General features: G+C 62.2%; 1 long non-coding RNA gene across 2 annotated transcripts; it reads left to right on the forward strand.

The window, feature by feature from the left end:
* Positions 1-5,409: 5,409 nt before the first annotated feature.
* Positions 5,410-14,479, forward strand: LOC129399694 (uncharacterized). Of its 2 annotated transcripts, none has more exons than XR_008627269.1 (4): positions 5,410-5,587; positions 6,240-6,325; positions 6,950-7,201; positions 14,156-14,479. It is a non-coding gene; the product is annotated as an uncharacterized LOC129399694 (long non-coding RNA). The 2 variants fall into 2 exon arrangements; XR_008627270.1 differs by having other exon boundaries at positions 5,410-5,579; positions 6,275-6,325.
* The last annotated feature ends 594 nt before the right edge of the window (positions 14,480-15,073 follow it).

A 15,073-nucleotide genomic window follows, 5' to 3' on the forward strand; every position in this document is an offset into this window, starting at 1 on the left:
CTCCTCAGCAGGTGTCCAGCCGCCAGAGAGCACATGGGCCTCTGTGCCACCAGACATCTCGGACTGTGCCCAGGTGGAAGCCACGGACCTGCCGACCCACCTGGGCGATGCTGGGCGCAGACCCCTGTGCAGTGCGACCCCCACGTGGCCACGTGCCCCAGGGATGGAGTCGCTGCTTACGGGGCTGTGTCCCGAGTGTCCCGGCCACAGCGAACTCCAGGGGACAGGGGAACGTCTGCACCAGGCGTCTGTGCCGAGGCTCAGGCACACTCAGTCACACCGTGCCGTGTGACCGGGGGCTCCGTGCTCAGGCTCAAGGACACTGTGGGCATCATGGGTGCTGGGGCTCTATGCTCTGCATGCCATGTGCTCTGGACTCTGGACTCTGCTCCTGGGGGCGCCGTGTGCACTGCGGGGTCTGCAGACGCTGTGAGCACTGTGGGCTCCGGTGTGCTCTGTAGACTGTGGGGTCTGTGGCTGTGTGTGGACTGCAGGCTCTGAGTTCGCTGGACTCTGCTCTGTGGGTTCTGTGGGTTCTATGGTTCTCCATGCTTTGTGGGCTCTGTTCTGTGGCTTTGTCAACTGCGTTCTGTATCTCTGTGTGCCCTGTGCCTTTGTGGCTCTGTGGGGCCCGTGTGCCCGTGGCTCCATGGTTCTGTGAACTCTGTACTCTCTCTGGGCTCTCTAGACTCTGAGTTCTGTGGCTCTGTGGGTTCTGTGGACTCTGGCTCTGTGAATTCCATGGACTAAGAACTCTGCGGGTTCTGTGGCTCTGCGGGTGCTGTGTACCGTGGGTCCTGTGGCTCTGCGGGTGCTGTGTACCGAGGGTCTTGTGGCTCTGTGGGTGCTGTGTACTGTGGGTTCTGTGGCTCTGCTGGTGCTGTATACTGCAGGTTTGGTGACTCGGTGGGTGCTGTGTACTGCGGGTGCTGTGTACTGCGGGTTCTGTGGCTCGGCGGGTGCTGTGTACTGCGGGTGCTGTGTACTGCGGGTGCTGTGCACTGCGGGTTCTGTGGCTCGGCGGGTGCTGTGTACTGCGGGTCCTGTGGCTCTGCGGGTTCTGTGTCTCTGTGGGTGCTGTGTACTGCAGGTCCTGTGGCTCTGCGGGTGCTGTGTACTGCGGGTCCTGTGGCTCTGTGTTCTCTGTAGACCAGGATCTGTGGCTCTGTGTGGTCTGTGTACTGCGGGTATACAGAGTCTCTGAGTTCTCTGGACCCTGTGCTGTGGGTTCTGTGGTTCTCCATGCTTTGTGGGACACAGGACTATTCTGTGTGCTGTGAACTCTCCGTTCTGTAGTCTGTGTGCTCTGGGACTTTGTGGCTCTCTGTGCTCTGTGCTCTGTGAACTCTGTATTCTCTCTGGGTCTCTAGACCTGTGGCTCTGTGGCTCTGTGCGGTTTGCATGCTCTGTGAGCTCTATGGGACCTGTGGGTTCTGTGGCCCTGTGGGTTCTGTGGCTCTGTGGGTTCCGTGGCCCTGTGGGCTCTTCTGGAGATGCGGCCTGTATGCTGCCCACACCCACGAAGGGTGCGTGTGCTGAAGGGAATTCCTTTCTCTCAATCTGGCCCAGGCCCAGGTGTGACCCTGACGTGCACAGCCTCGACCCCGCAGAGGCCATGGGGAAGAGGCTAGGCCTGCATGGGGGGAAGGAAGCAGGTGTCTATCCTGGGACGGGAGTTTATAGTAGGGGAGGGGTGTCGTCCTCTCCCCTCCACCCAGCTTCCTACCCCGCTCCCCGCTTCCCGAGGCTGTGCTGCCGCTCAGGAATGTGGACACTAGGTGGGCAGCGGATGCGGTGGCCACCAGGCTTGGGAGCTTGTGCCTCTGTCTTTCTCCACGGCAGGTGCACCCAGGAAGCGGGGCCGTAAGCAGTGGGAGGGGACAGCCAGGGCCCGGCCAGGATCAGGCGGAACATGGGGGCAAAGGCCCCAAAGCGCCTGAGAGGCCCGGCCTGAGCCCGCCGGCTGCCACGCTGGCCTGAGCACGTGTCCACACTTGCGTCTGTGAGTGCTCCGCACAGCCAGCGCTCACACCTCGCACACCGGGAGGAGCCTGGTTCTGTGTCCAGGATGCCGGGTGGATGGGTAAAGAAGCCCCTCTGTATGGGCAGGGTTCAGGAAGGGCCGCCAAGGCCGGGCCCCATGTGGGGTCTCCGGCAAACACAGCCGGGGCCCTCGGGTGCTTGGGGAAGCCGCCACTGCGTGCTGCCCCCTCCCCCAGCCTCCCGGCCCTGGGCCGCTCCGCGGGGCAGTGCCTCGAATGCCCAGGGGCGACTCAGCCGGAGCTCTCTCCGACAGACCGCCACCCAGCCTGTCTCTGTCCTCGTGCAGCGGGCAGCGCGCTGGGCACTGGGCACTGTCTTCATCACCGCGCTCTCCGATTGTTAACCCGCATTCCGCGAGCCTTGCAGTTCCGACGGAACCCTCACTGCTGGGGCCCGGCTGGGCCCTGCAGACTGTGGCTCGGTGGGGCAGAGGGCAGCCCTGGCCATCCGCGGGGACGCGCGTCCCGACAGCGGCGGGGGGGGGTGTGCAGGGTAGATGCGTTTTGCTTTTGTGTAGGTCCCTCGTGGGGCCCCAGCACAGGGAGGTGGCACAGGGATGCAGATCACGCCCCTGCTCACCCCACAGTGCTCTTCTTGCTCCTTCCAGCAGTCTGTTCCTGAGCTTGCCATTTGAAAGCCCCTCCTCTTCCTGCAGGGGCTCTCATGGATGCTGCCTCAGTTTCCCGCCCTGGACAGTGCCCTGGCAGGGGAGGTGATGGGGGCTGGGCCAGGAGGTGAGGGGCAGCTGTCTGTCGGGAGAGGTGGGCGTGGCGTCGGGCAGTGGCCGTGTCCCAGGATGGTGGGCGTGGTCGCATGTGGGTGGGGCCTCGGGCGGGGCGGGGCCGGGCGGGGGCGGGGCCCAGCTGGGAAGCCGGTCTCCTGTGGCTGGTCCCTGAAGGCCAGCATCGTCCCTGTCTGCTGTGTCTCTGGCCGCATCTCTCCCAGGGCACGGAGCCCAGCGTGCGAGCCCAACGGGTCTTCCTCCTGCCCCGTGAAGATCCTGGCGCCTTTCTGGCCGCTGTGACTGGCTGTCCAGCCTGCTCGCTGCCCCTGGGGCTCCGCTCTCCGCCCCAGACGCCCTCTCTGCCGGGCCCTGTGTCCCCCTGCCCTGCCGCCAGCCCCTGCCCCTAGACACCTTAAGACTTGCAGAGCAGGGCCAGAGAGAGTGCAGGGGCAAGGCCTTACCCTGCACATGGCTGACCCGGGTTTGATCCGCACCCCATAGGGACCCCCAAGCCTCACCAGGAGTGGTCCCTGAGCACAGAGCCAGGAGTCAGCCCTAGCGCCCCCGGGTGTGGCCCACCACTCTCCCATCCCCAAATCCACACGCACAAACAATGAAGTAATAAAAACCGCCAAGAGGAGGGCAGTGTCCGGGCGACTCTGCAGTGCCCCCTATGGCGCCAGCCGGGACTGAGGCCGGCCCGAGACTCCCTGGGCCGCCGAGCACGGAGCTGGGCTCATGTGTCCCCTGTGCTTCACGGATGTCCTTCCCGTCCCAGGACCTCGAGTGGCCTCTCCCGGCCTCGGGGGTGGTGCTCACCCGTGGGCCCCGCACGGCCTGCACAGCACCTCCCTCACTGGGGTGGAGCGGGGTCCTGTCGCCTGCCTGGGCGCAGGCTCCAGGCGTGCCCTGGGCTTTGCCTCTGCTGACCCTTGGGAGTTTGAGGGTGGGCGCTGCCTGGGGCCAGGACAGGGCTGTGCTGTGCTGGCCGTGCCCCGAACACCCGCCAAGCAGAGGGTGGGAGGAGCCCTAAGATTCGCACAAATGACACAAAATCTTAATGCTCGCCAGGGATTCGTGGCTGAGAAACAGGTTCACTTCAGAGAAGCTCCAGTGCACAGATGCCCCCGGGAACTGGCCGTGAGGATGCGCTGGCTGGCCCCCTCCGTCCCCTCCATGTCCCCTGTGGCAGCACGTGGGCCGGGCTGGGGCTGACCGCCTTGACCGTGAAAGCCTGCAGGTCCGCAGACACCGGTGGGCAGGTGTCTCCACTTCCGGGTGAGACTGCAAGTCTCTGATTCCGGAGAGCCAGGCGGGGCCCTGAGACGGCACCTGGCTCTGGAGAGGTCGTGGGGCAGAAACCCCCAACCGTCACCCCTGCCCAGCTGCCCCCTGGGACGCCCTTCGAGCCTCGCCCCTCCCCTGCCACCATGTACCCTGACCGCTGTCCTGTGGCATTCAGCTGCCCCCACCATGCCCCAGGGGCTAAGGGACAGAAACGCAGTACTGACACTGCGTTGGGAGCGCACACAGGGGCACATGTATGTACACACTCACATGCCCACACACACCACACCCCCACATCACACACACCACACCCACACACACACACTCGCACAGAGCTCGCCCCATACCCTCATACACAGACACGCACTGAGGGGGTGGCACCAGACCAGGGGGTCCTGAACTGAGGGCGCTGCCTGGGGCCCATTCTCCAGGACAAACAAGCAGGCCTAATGCAGCCCCTGCCTGTCCCAGCTCTGAAGACTCCTGGTCTGGGCACTCAGGTGGAAGTTGGGGCAGGGGTGAAGGCTGGGGGCTTCTGCATCCCACACTCTGGGACCCCCTCAGTTGGCCAGGCAGCTCCAGGAGAAGCAAGTTGGCAGCTGACACAGCTCTCTCCCTCTAGGGCCACGGGATGTAGGTGGGGGTCCTCCCTGCGTCCTCCCAGGCTGCCCTAGCCCTCAGGGCACATCACTTTGCACCCAACCCGCTGCCTTGGGTGGGCCTGAGGCATCCACCTCAGTGTGAACTGGGAGCACGACCCAGCCCTGTGGTAAGCAAGGTCCTCTGCAGAAGGGTGAGTTTGCCTTCCGCTCTGGGGGTCAGATCTCCCCCGGCCCGCAGGGAGGGAGAGTTGACGCTGTCCACCTCGCTCTGCCTGGTCTCTGCTCCCCAGCCTGCTCCCCACCCACCATAACTGCTTCTTTGAGACCGAGCCCGTATCTGAGTTTGATGCGCGATTTACAGAGCAGTGCCCAGATTTAGTCCTGCTCCAGGGAACTCGCCCGCTGCCTGGTCCCTGGCCATCTGCAGGGGTCCTGCTGCGGCGAAAGGTCTCCAGTACTTAGGGCGTGGCGGCTCGCCTAGGCGCGTGGACTCTAGTTCCGCCGTGGCCCTGCGGGGCTGCGGGCCCCCAGCCCGCGGGACCCCTGGGGCTGCGCTCCCGCCTGCTGGCGCTCTCACTACTGAGTTAAAGCTGATGCGCGCTGGTTGTTTGTCGAACATCTGTCTCTAAATCACACGCGGACAGATTATTCATGCATCCTGTGTTTAAGGCTGCGCCCGGGAGCATTGATCCCCTCTGAAATCATTTCCTCTCGGCAGGCACCATCCATCACCCGTCATGGAGCGCGCGCGGGTACCATCCCCAGGCTCAGCCAATGAGAGCAACACGCCCGCCCATGGAGGGCGCTGATTGGCCCGTGCATCACCATGGCAACTTCACTGCCAATGGGCTCCCTTCCACGCAGGAGGCCTCGCAGGGGCCTCACATCTGTCCTGCATCCTGCAGGCAGTGTGAAGTGGACAGGTAAGCAGGTGAGGCTTAGGGTCAGCGCCTGGCTGAAGGGGAGAATGTCAGATAGTGGTGGGTGGCAAAGGCCTCCCCAGGCAGACAGACCCAGGGAAGTAGGAGAAATCAGCTGCCCACAGAAGGCCGGGAAGCTGAGCACCCTGGACACACAGGGGTCCAGGCTGCTCATCCCTGACCCGCCCTCCTCCCCTGCCCTACCCCTGCCCTACCCCTGCCTCCCTTCCTGCCCTCTCCCTCTTCCCCCAGCTCTATCTCCCTCCACCACTTTCCCCTCCTCTACCCCTCCCCATCCTCTCCCTCCTCTCCTTTCCTTCCTCCTCCCCCACCTCCCTCCTCCTCCATTTTCTCTCTCCCTCCCCCCTCCTCCCCTTCCTACCATTAAGCCTTTCTCTTCCCCCTCCCCACTCCTGCCCCCTCCTGGCTGTTCCCTCCCCCTTTCTTCTCCCTCCCTCCTCTCCTCCACACCCCCCCACAATGGGTGGGGACTGGGACCTGGGGTTCAGCGGGGGTGGGGGAGGGGGAGCATCTCTGAGGCCTCCTTGGAAGGCACAGTGCTGCAGGCTGCCAGGACCCGGGAGCCCTTACATTTCAGGGAGACAATCTCTTTTGGGGGGGGAGATTTTAGCTTTTTCTATTTCTGTTTCTCACACATTTCAGTCTTGGTGACTGAGTTTGTCGGCTTCCTCATGCAGTGGTTTGTCCAGAGACGGTCCTGGGCTCTCTGCTCACCTCTACCCCAACAGGTGAGTGGGAGCACCTCAACCCGAGCGTTTGCAGGAGAGGGAGGGTGCGGCTAGGGGTTCAGGTCTCCCTGCTACCAGTCACCACCCTGGGCAACTTAAGCCTCGCCTAAGATGGCAGTCTGGACCCATGGGTGGGCAGGCCAGGGTCCCCAGAGCCCCAGGGAGGGCTTGTCCCATTCCTTGCCCCTGGCTGCAGCCCCGCAGCCTCCTCTCCAGCCTCTCTCTGACTCTCACTCCCGGGCCCCCTCCTGCTCTGGATGCCAACATTGCTCAGATTCTGGGGCGGGCACAGACCTTGTACCCGAGGGATGCTCTGATGACATCACCGGAACCAGGGTGGTACAGAGAAATCCCGGAATGAGCAGTGCAGTGCAAACAGGCCTGGCGCCCTTTCAGGGGCCCTGAGCCCTCCAGGAGTGGCCCCTGAGCACAGAGCCAGGAGTCAGCCCTGAGCACTTCCAAGTATGACCCAAGAACAAACAAAAACCAGACATAGAAAAAAGGAAAAGAAAAGAAGAGAAAGAAAAGTAGAGGGGTCTCTACAGACCCAAATGGATAAAGGGAAACCGAGCAGGCTCTGAGGCCTTTTCTGTAGAAAACCCTGATCTTCCCTCAAACAAACAGCACAGGATTCAATGGCCATGATTCAGAGACTCATAAATAAATCTTGTGAGAGACCAACCAGTTGCAGAGATTCTTCTGGACCCCGCGTAAGGCTGAACTGTCCAGAGCACCCTGGAGAGGTGGGTGAGGCCCGCACCCGCCCAAACAGAGCCAGCTGAAAACCTCCACAGTCCACAATTGCCACCATGCTCCCGACGGGACCCCACTGCTTGGGATGAGCCTTATCCAGGAATTAATCTGCTGAAAACTCAGGTATGCAGGTTTTGGAACTGAAATCTCCAGGCTTTAACGGAGTTGGGGATGGGCTACCTCCCCCCAACTCCCTGTACTTCTAGATGCCCTGGCAGTCATACAGACTCCCCTAAGTCACCACCCAGTTAAAAATTTAACTCCAGCTGTATCACCCCATTAAAAATTTTGGGTTCCTCGGGACTGGAGCTACAGCACAGCAGGTAGGGCATTTGCCTTGCACGCAGCTGACCTGGGTTCAATTCCCAGCATCCCATATGGTCCCCTGAGCACCACCAGGAGTAATTCCTGAGTGAAGAGCCAGGAGTAACCCCTGTGCATTGCCGGGTGTGACCCAAAAAGCAAAAAAAAAAAAATGAGAAGTTTCTGAAGTGACATTTCAAACTTTACAACACTGATAAGCCAGGAGTAGCACACCGGGTTGGATGGGATGTAATGTAGAAGGCAACTAATCTCAATTAACAAAATATAAACACAGAAAGTTAACCCGTAACAACATCTTAGTCATCTCTTGGCTCCATGGTGACATATAACAATCTTCACTAACATTCTTCTAAGGAAACAGCTTTTGTTCATTCCGTTAACAAATTATTGATAACAAGCATTATAAAACAAGTTATCCAGGGTCTGCTGTGAGGGCAGGCTTAAAGGGTGGTTGGGAGAATTGAAGACAATGGTGGAGGGAAAACGAAACAGTGGTGGGATTGGGGTTGGAATACTGAGTGCCTGTAACAAATCCTCATGAACAACTTTGTAAACAATAGTGCTTCTATGAAGTGTAAGGGGAAAATAAAAAAGGTAAATAAATAAAGACGCAGGACACGCATGTGGAGATGAGGTTGACGTGCTGACAGTGAGCAGAGTGGAGCTCACGGTCCCCTCCTGACCGCCGCACGGGGACGAAGGTCCTTGGGAACTAGGGGCAGAGACAGCCCTTGCTGACCTGGGTTCGATCCCCAGAACCACTTGTGGTCCCGTGAATCCCACCTGAGTTGAGCACAGAGACAGGAGTAAGCCCCAAGCATGGCTGGGTGTGGGCCCCTGCCCCCATAAAAACCCAAGCAGGTAAAATCCTTAGAGATAAGCACAGCTGAGGAGCGGAACGACTCACGGTGCATGGAAGCCACCAGGCTCTGGGGAGGGCGCCAAGGAGGCGAGACCCAGCCAAGGCAGCTCCATCCGGCAGCAGCACCTTGAGCAGGAAGAGAAAAGCCTCCCGTGAACGCACTCGAGGCCACGGGGGCAGGACAAGCGGGAGGCCCTGGGCTGTCTGGAGTGCGAAGCTCGTCACCACAACCCAGAAGCCAGGAACAAGGGCTCTGGGATGAGGAACACACGGGGCGGTGTGGGGCCTGGCCTGACCCTGCACACGCACACAGACGTGCACCCGCACATACATGCAGGGAACGCACATGTGCACACATGCACCTGTAACACTTGGAGAGAAGTCTCAGCATGAGGTGGGTAAGCAGGAGCCCAGGGCAAGGCACAGCGGTGACGGCCCCAGCAAGCGTTTCCAGGTGGGACAGCCCAGGGAAGGGAAACAGACAAAAGTCTGAAGAGGAAGCCTGTCAGATGGCAGAGGCACAGAGAAGCTCATAACCAATGGGGCGGAGGGAGCAGAGCACCCTGCTGCTGAGGTGAGTGTGTGGGGCGGGTCACCCCCTGCTGAGATGAGTGTATGAAGGTGGGGTATCCCTCTGCTGAGGTGAGTGTGTGGGGCAGGGCACCCCCTGCTAAGGAGAGTGTGTGGGGCAGGTCATTCCCTTTCTGAGGTGAATGCATGAAGGTGGGGCATACCCCTACGGTTGGGGCAGGTCACCCCCTGCTGAGATGAGTGTATGAAGGTGGGGCATCCCTCTGCTGAGGTGAGTGTGTGGGGCGGGTCATCCCCTTTCTGAGGTGAATGTATGAGGGGAGGTCATCCACCCTGATGAGGTGAGTGTGTGGGGCAGGGCACCCCTCTACGGAGGTCGGGGTGGGGGCAGCATGTTTCAGTTGCTCAGGATAAGGTGGGCAGGATGAAGTCAGATTGGAGGCTCCTGCCTCAACAGTCTGTGGTCTCTATTTCTAGAACCTTCTTCTCAGAGCAGTCTCCCAAGCTCCTACCCAGCCCGGTGGCTCTGGGTATCTTTGATCGGATAATTGGGCCATGAGCCTGTGACCCCCACCCCATCCCGCCCTGCCGGGCTGCTTCCAGATCAAGCTGATAGATGATTTAAAGATTCCCAGGGGGCATTTGACCTGATTTTTATAATTTCCTCACTGAATTCCAGAGAAACTCCTAACTGTTCCTATTATCCCGCCGCCGCGCAGAGCGGAGGTTTAAAAGGCAATTCTCTCTAGAATTTAATATCTGCTCCCAAGCATTCTACTTTAATTGCCACCGATTCCGCGGAAATTAAGTCGCTTGGTTACACTGTGTCTGCGCGCCCTCCTCCGTCACAGCCCAGCGCAGGATCGAACCCGGGCAAGTGCTGCACTGTCCCCCTGGCTCCCGCAGCCCTCCTTCCCGTCCAGCCGGCTGGGAGACAGACCGGGTGCAAGGGCCTGGCTGTGAGGCTGGGCAGCTGACCATGGGCTATTTGTTGGAGAGAGGGCCAGATGGTATAGTGGGTAGGGCACTTGCCTCGCATGTGGCTGCCCCGGGTTCGATCCCCAGCATCCCATAGGGCCTCCAGTCCCACCAGGAGTGATTCATGAGCCAGAAATAATCCCTCAGCATTGCTGGGTGTGGCCCCCAAGCAAACCAAATTACTAGAGGAAGGGGGAAGGGAGGGAAGGTAAGAAGGAGAAGGTAGGGAGCACAGGGAGGCAGGAGGGAGGGCAGGGAGGGAGGGGGAGGAGGCCAGGCCAGCAGGCTTGCCCGTTAAGCATCTGATCCTGTGACTGTCCCTTTCAGGACTTCCCAGGCACACAGATGTCCCAGCACTGCCCAGCAGGGCTCTTGTGCCTGGGGCCGGGGGGGCCCTTCTCGGCTCGGTTCCCCCCACCCCTGCTCCGAGCTGCCCTTCCATCGTGCGGCCTGTGGATTCCCCTTCGCTGCCTCTCTCCTCTCCCCACAGGCTCTGGCAGCAGCCGGGGGCAGTGGGGGGTCACGGGCAGTGGGGGTCACGGGCAGTGGGAGGGAAGGTCACATCCTGAGGGTCTGTCCCTGCCTGCCAGGCTCAGCCCACAGGGCGGCCCCAGGGAACTGAGTTCCTGTGTGCTGGGCCTGACCTGCCTGTCGCTGCAGGGGGCGGGGCGGGCTGAGGTGCAGAGACAGCCCCCCCGGAATGCAGCTGTGCCCCCCTGCTGGCTCAGCCTGGCCTGGCCTACCAGCCAAGGGCCGAGGGAGCTTCAGCAGAGCCGGGGGGGGCCTGGCCTGCACGTGGGGCGGCCCCAGGCCCAGAGGGCCTCCAGGGCGAGCTGCAGCCAGGAGTACAAACGCCCCCCGCCCCCCGAAGGTTCCGAGTCTGGACCCGCCCAGGTCCCATGTGGGGGTCTGAGCTGGAGCAGCCAGAGGCCGGGAGATTAGCAGCTGGACATCAAAGCAGTCACTCTCCCTCTGGCCGGCTCTGCCCTGGCCCCCGGCCAACACTTGTAAGTGGATGGGGGTGGGGAGGCCTGGACCTCTGGGGGTGGAGGGTGCCCTGTGCTCGGGGCATGGGCCGGCCGTGGACAAGGGCAAGGCCCGTGGTGGGGTCTGGCACAGGCCGGGCTCCAGGGCCTGTCCCCGGGGTCCGTGGGCCTCGGTGGGTGATGCAGCTCGAGACGACGTCCCCCAGACCCCTGGGGACCGGGGCAGGTGCTCCTGTGGCTTTGGGGTGCAGAGGGCAGGAGAGTCTCCCTCTCCCCATCCTGGAGCCCACCTCAATGACCCTGTCATCCTCGGCATCTCCCAGCACTGGGAGAAGCTTCTGGAAGGTCAGCCAGTGGGGCTCCAGCAGGGAAAGCCCGGATGAGCCCAAGTCTGGAGGCCACGAAAGGTCACGTGACCCGGGCTGTGGGTTGGGCTGGGGTCAGGGTTCTGCCCGGGGTCGGGGATGGGCAGGCGGCCTCAGTGACAAGGGAGCAACCCTCCTGCCGGGCGCGTGGGGCTGCACTGGGGACCCCTCTCCACTACAGCTGGGCCTGCTGCCCCTGGCTGGACAGTGGGCGTGGACAAGGAGGGCCGGGGACATGGCGGTGCTCTGAGGGAGAGCAGCATGGGGCCAGGGGCCCGGGTCAGGGATCGCAGGAGGGGATGGCGGGCGAGGGGGCGGCAGGGGGGGCGGCAGGGGGGCAGCGGGAGGGGACGGCAGGAGGGGCGGCAGGAGGGGCGGCAGGCCGAGGGCAGTGCAGGAGGCAGAGCAGATGTGTGGGTGGGGAGCAAAATGGACTCAGGGTGGTGGCCCCTCACCTCCCTTCTCTGCCTCTCCCCTCCCCTCTCCCTTCATCCCATCCCCTCTTCATCCCCTTGCCCCACCCTCCCCTGCCTCCCAAGCACAAGACACGCACACACATGCATGGACACACATGTACGCATGTACACACACATGCACACACACATGCACGCACCCACGCACACACACCCGTGTGGGCCACACTGCCGAGAAGGGGGCTATGCTCAGGGTGACTGGGGCGGATCACGCCCTGGAGGCTGGCGGGGACCCTGGGGGCTTGAGCCCAGGGCCCAGCCTCGTGGGTGCTGTGCCGGGGGCCTGTGGGACGGGGGCAGGGATGGGTCCCAGGGCAGCAGGGGGCTGGGTGCCCTGCAGGGGGCCGGCCACTCTGCAGCCTGGCTCCTGTCTTGGCACAGCCGGGCCCAGATAAGGGCCGGGGGCAGGGACTCCCCAGAGGCGCGGGCAGATTCGCTCACAGGGGCACGTGGGGTGAGGATCAGCCCAGGTTTGGCCCCTCCCCCAAGCTCCCTGTGCCCCCCAGCCAGGGACCCCGTCCTGGGAGAACCAAGCCAGGCACAGGGCAGGCGCTCCAGCCGGGAGGAACCAACACCCTGCGGTGTCTGCTCCCGCCCTCGGGGCACTGGCTGCCCCCGGGCTTGTCCTCTGGCCTGTCAGTCCCCCTCCTCCCAGGCTACGCGTCAGGCGAGGGCCAGAAGAGCGGCCGGTGGCTCCTGCCTGTCCAGGGCCACAGCACCTCGGCAGGGGGCAGCGCAGCCTGGTGGGGCCTGGGGGTGGCGTCCACGAACCAGCTGGTGGCGTGCCCACCCTGACTGCAGTCGGCACTGGGCAGTGTCGGTGCCAGACAGCTGAGAGGAGGGGGGCAGATGCACAGGGGGACCACGGGGGAGAGCAGGGGAGGGTAGGGGAGGGCAGGGGAGGGCAGGGGAGGATGGGGAGGTGGGGGAGGGCAGGGGAGGGCAGGGAAGGATGGGGAGGTGGGGGAGGGCAGGGGAGGATGGGGAGGTGGGGGAGGATGGGGAGGGCAGGGGAGGATGGGGAGGTGGGGGAGGATGGGGAGGGCAGGGGGTAGTAGGACGGGCATGGGGAGGGCAGGGGGAGCAGTGACAGCCCCCAAGGTTGACCAACCCTACATGGACGTCACATCTGTCTGGAACGTGCCCCTCAGCTGTCCTTGGACCGGTGGCTGCACACCGTGGACTCGGGGGACTCCATGGGCCCATTCGGGCAGCAGATCTGGACGCGCATCCAGAGGACTGGACAGTGCCCCCCACGGGGCACACGCGTGACATGGACACTCTCATGCACAGACTCATATGTGTGTGCTCACACTCATGAACACATTCTCACGTACAGGAGCACAGAGAGACTTGTGAAGAGAAACACGTGAGCACACACATGCACTCACGCATACAGGGGCACACTTGGTGCACATGCTAACACATGTAGGTACACATATGCACAAACGCACACAGACATATGTGTGTGCATACACAGACACAGGCACACATGTGAGTCCCTGCCCTGCCTCCCTCTGGCCCGGCCATGAGCCCAGCAGGTCTGGTCCGTGCTGCCCGGAGGCTCCGCCCCGAGGGCCCCTCTGGGACAGACTGGCTGGGCCGCGGCCCCGGAGGGGGAGACCGGGTGCTGGCAGGCGTCTGCCTGCAGGTGGGGTCCTGAGAAGTGGCTGCCGATCACGTGACTGTGGCCCCTTCGATGTCCAGTTCACACTGCCCAAGCCCTGGATGCCCTCCTGTCCCCTCCCAGGCCTCAGCCGTGCAGGGGCGGTGGGTCGGGTGCTCAGCACCCCCAGGGCTGGGAGTCTGCCACCCTCCCAGTGCTCCACGGGCACACAGCCCCGTCCCCGGGCTCTGCCTGCTGTCCTGACCCCGGTAGACACCTTGCGGAGGGGCTGAAATGCGGGTGAGGACAGTGTCACTCTGGGGTGCCGGGGACGAGTGCCCACATGGATGCACTGCCCATGGCACGCCACCCCTGGTACGGGCCCCCGGCCCTGGGCGTGACGTCTGCCTCAGAGGGTCGTTCTCACCCTGGGCCTCTCCACCCGGCCAGGCCGGCTGGCAGGAGAGACAGGGTAGGGGGCTCACTGCCCCCCCAGGGCAGCACCTTCGAGCCCTACGCTCTCTCCGGCCCCCAAACACGGAGTCGTGGATAGAGACTGGACAGGGCGCAGGCCTCCCCGGAGCCTACCTGGTCTCCTGAGCTGCCCAGGACTGATCCCTGAGCACAGAGACAGGAGTCAGCCCTAAGCACCGCCCGTGTGGCCCCCAAACCAAACTTCATGGAGCAGAAACATGGGACGAAAGGGAGGAAGGGGCTCCTGGGCCTTCCAGGGCTGCATGCCTCCCCTCAGTGTCAGCAGACGTGAGAGTCACCAGGACTCAGAGCCGGAACCCCGGCGGGGACAGCCCCCTGCCCCCGACACACACACACACACACACACACACACACACACACACACACACACACACACACACACACACACAGAGGTTATGTCTGGGCCGAAAACGAGCCACCACAGGCTGCAGAGTTAAGTTGTCCCTGTCTCCTCCAGGCGACATATCAGTCTCAAGACAGACAGACGGACCCAGCGACAAACCGCTGCGTCTCTAAGGCACAGAAACACTCAGGACCCAGCAGGGCGGAAACGCCACGTGTCCAGAAGCGTGAGAGCCCCCATCTGTGAACGCTGCCACCGGGGCAGAGGAAGCAGCAGCCATCAGCGGGCACTTTCGACCCCAGACACTCGGAAAAGGAGTGAAAAAACAATCGCAAAAGAGCCGCAAGAAAGGAAATAAAGAGAGAAATCAATGGAACGGCAAACAGGAAAGTGATCGAGAAAATCAATGAAACCAAAGAAGGTCTTTAAAGAAATCAATAAAATAGATAAACCTCAGGCAAGACTAAATGAGATTTTTAAAAAGAAAAAAAAAATGCATGAGTTGCCAAGAGCCGGGGGGAGGCCGGGGCCTGGAGAAACGGACCCAGAGGAGGGAGTCGTGGGTCTTTCCCCAGCAACGCCTTCTTTGGTGAATGAGGGTTGGTTTCCCCGCTGTGTGCTGCACGGGGTCCCCTGCTCCCTCCCGCTGCCCCCCTCCCTGTGGGGATGGTCTTGGGGCCTCCCCCCCCCCTGCCCCCTGCACCTGGAGCAGCTTTAGCCCTCAGAGTGGAGGGTTTGCTCACCGTGTTCTTTCTTCACCAACTGGGGCGTTTGGGCCACTTACATGTGATGGTATAACGTTTTTCTAGTCGTGCATCTGATTTGAAAACTTTCTCTGACTACTATGAGCTCTGGGGCTCGTGCTGCCTGCACGTGTGTTTTCTCCTGCAAACACAAGCGTCTGTGTATGTGGATGCGAGTGTCACTTCTAGAGGCGTGGATGCTTGCCGCCTGCTCGGAGTGGCTGTCCTGTGGAACTTGCGGTGACAACCGAAAGCCTGTTCCGGTGGGAAATGCAGGCAGGACTCGAGG

Source organism: Sorex araneus, chromosome X, assembly GCF_027595985.1.
Source record: "Sorex araneus isolate mSorAra2 chromosome X, mSorAra2.pri, whole genome shotgun sequence".
NCBI lineage: Eukaryota > Metazoa > Chordata > Mammalia > Eulipotyphla > Soricidae > Sorex > Sorex araneus.